At 38.5% G+C, this 2,884-nt stretch overlaps 1 long non-coding RNA gene across 1 annotated transcript; it reads right to left on the reverse strand.

Annotated features, from left to right (window-relative positions):
- Window positions 1-1,848: 1,848 nt before the first annotated feature.
- Window positions 1,849-2,678, reverse strand: LOC309720998. Its single transcript, XR_014280622.1, has 2 exons — window positions 2,530-2,678; window positions 1,849-2,449 (listed from the first exon to the last, which is right to left on the reverse strand). It is a non-coding gene; the product is annotated as an uncharacterized lncRNA (long non-coding RNA).
- Window positions 2,679-2,884: the final 206 nt, after the last annotated feature.

Here is a 2,884-nt window from a genome sequence, read left to right on the forward strand (position 1 = left end):
CTGTATGTGTTTCATAGTGTCGAACAACCTTTGTACAGTTAAAGCCAGCAGTTACTACATGACGGAAACACCAACGTTATCTCTTTTGTGTTTATACACAGGTCAAGCTGATTACTGAACAAAAACCCAAAGATCAGATGTTAAACAGATTTATTTGCTCTCTCTCCTCCTTAAACATGTTTTTAATGTTAGTTATAATTCAGAATTGGCGACTGAAACACGTAGGACACATAAGAACATCAGGAAATAAAACATCGATAAATATAACCTCAGTAAAAGAAGTCAGCGGGGGTTACTACAGCTGTGTACCGGGGCCTGCGCTTTGTCGGTGGGATTGCTTGCGAGGCGAGCGGGTCTATCCCACGCTTTGCCGTGAGACTGGGACGACATCTCCGAAATCATCGAAACACTTTTGCAAAGAGGCTGTATCTTGACAAACCGACCAGACACATGAAGATTAAACCACTACATTCTCGGCTAAAAAAATATTAAAACGGTATTTGGTAACACACAAACAGGGTTTTTCAAAGCTCAGTTCTGTTAGCTTCCACATGCCGGTTGTTGTGTGCTAGAAACAATGGCCACCAGGCCAAAGCAATGGTTTTGACTCGATCAGCGTTAACCCCGCCCCCTGAGTTTGATGGGTGAGGCTGACAGATAAAATTATTTCATGATGAGAGCCAGGCGTCAGGACTGCCAAAATGAAATAAATAAATATATCATTAAATAATTAATTAAATGTGTCAATAATTAATTAAATGTGTCAATAATTAATTAAAATGTGAAATACATAAATAATTAATTAAATATGTCAATAATTAATTAATTAAATGTGTCAATAATTAATTAAAACGTGAAATACATAAATAATTAATTAAATGTGTCAATAATTAATTAATTACATATATCATAACTATTTATTTAATTAATTAATTCCAATTTTAATTAATTATTGCCACATTTAATTAATTATTTAATGGTGTATTTAATTAATTCATTATGGCAGTCCTGGCGTTCCATAGGCTGTGCAGTAAAGACACAGAATAACTCCAGCTTTGTGCCTTTTTCATTGTAGCTGAATTACGGGACAAACTGTTCCTTTTCACCTCAATAAGAAACGCCTAATATTTTCTCTGAATACCAGACGGGACGGTTGGCAACTCTAATAACTTATGAACAAAATAAAGTTCAACATCATTAACTTCATAGCACCCACCCAGCTGTATAGAAACTCCGTCATGCTAGCTAGTACGCAGTACGGAAAAAGTCAGAATAACGAAAATAAACTCCACCTAAACTTGGTTCATATCTGACCCAGAGAGACTGCAGGTCATAACTTCTTACCTGAAGTTCAGTTCACACTTGGACCGACGGCCGCCTCGGGTCTCTTTTCCTTCTGCGTCCCTTTTCCTTCATCCACCTGCTGGCCTCCACCACTTGCTAATGTTACTGAATCTGTGGAAGCTCCGCGATAGCCACCACACGAAGTAACGACCCTATCTAAATCCCAGTAACGAGTAACGCGTTCCTGGTTTTGGCATAATAACTAGTTACCGTGCTCGTTACCACAATAATAACGTAGTTACTGTAACGCGTTAGTCCCAACACTGGTTGTTTCCAACAAGAAGACATACCACGTCACAAAGCCCATCTCAAACTGGTTTCTTGAACGCTGAAACTGAATATGAGCCAAAATCTACACGAATCCTAAATCATAAAGAAGGTCAAAGGGATCCAACGTGGTATTAGTAAGGTGTATGTAGTAATGTGGCCGGTGAGTGTCAGTGTGAGTACAAATTAAAAATAAGTGTAACCGAGGACAAGGGATGAGTAAACGGGGCAAAGAAATAATTGATCATTTATTTATTACATGAGTTAAACATACAAATTCCCAGTCGTTTCCAGACAGGACTTACAACACATCCTGCTGATATCCCAGCTGCACATGAGACTTACCATACAAACTGCGCGAAATAACACTGCAACCCGTCACACCCCGCTTAGCGACACTGCAATCGTGGCACACACTGCAAACAATTCGGGTCTCAGCGCAACTGGGAATCAGTGCTATGTATGGCCTGTGATCTGAGAGATAAAGGGAACTGGCACAAACAATTAAAATAAAAAAACAAAAGAGAGGTTAGTCCGCCCTTACAAAACTTACTCTCAATCAATAACCGCCTCTACGGCTGGACGGACTAACCAAAACAAAATTACAAATCAATCAAAAGAACAAAAAAAAAAAAAAAAAGGACAGCAGAGACAGCACAGCTGAAAAACAAACAACATTATCAATTAAAATATTACCCAATAAAATAGCAATTTTATAAAACCATTCAAAATCATGAAGCTAAAACAAACACTCAATATACCTACAATATTGATCAGTTTCCCTGCGCGCAGTCGATCTAGGGCTTGATCAATTCTTCTATTAAAATTCGTGGTCACACTAAAAAAGTCCAATGACACATTAAAAATAGGCACATGCAATAGCAAAAGATCCAAACAAAAATGGCAAAAGTCTCTTACCGACAGTATACCCACTCGCACCTGAGTGAATTAATTGCCTCTGGTTTTTTCCACAGAAGAGCGCTGACTTCACCCCACACACCCACTACCTTTTCACAGCTCTTCAGCCAATCACCTGGCAGAGAGCAACAAACTGCCAGGTGACACTTGTTACATACGTAATTAAATTTTAAATCCTAGATTCAATGTGAAAACCTGATGAGCACACTTATGACATTCTTCTTACATTAAACGAAACTTTGGTTGAAACATTTGTCCAAACAGTGTTGCAGAAATGTGTGGCACTTTGGTTACTTTGCTTTCTCTCTGCTATCCACTTCATCTCAAAGCATCTCAGTGAGATTTTAGTCTGGAA

Source organism: Aulonocara stuartgranti, assembly GCF_965226115.1.
Source record: "Aulonocara stuartgranti genome assembly, chromosome: 13".
Classification (NCBI taxonomy): Eukaryota; Metazoa; Chordata; class Actinopteri; order Cichliformes; family Cichlidae; genus Aulonocara; species Aulonocara stuartgranti.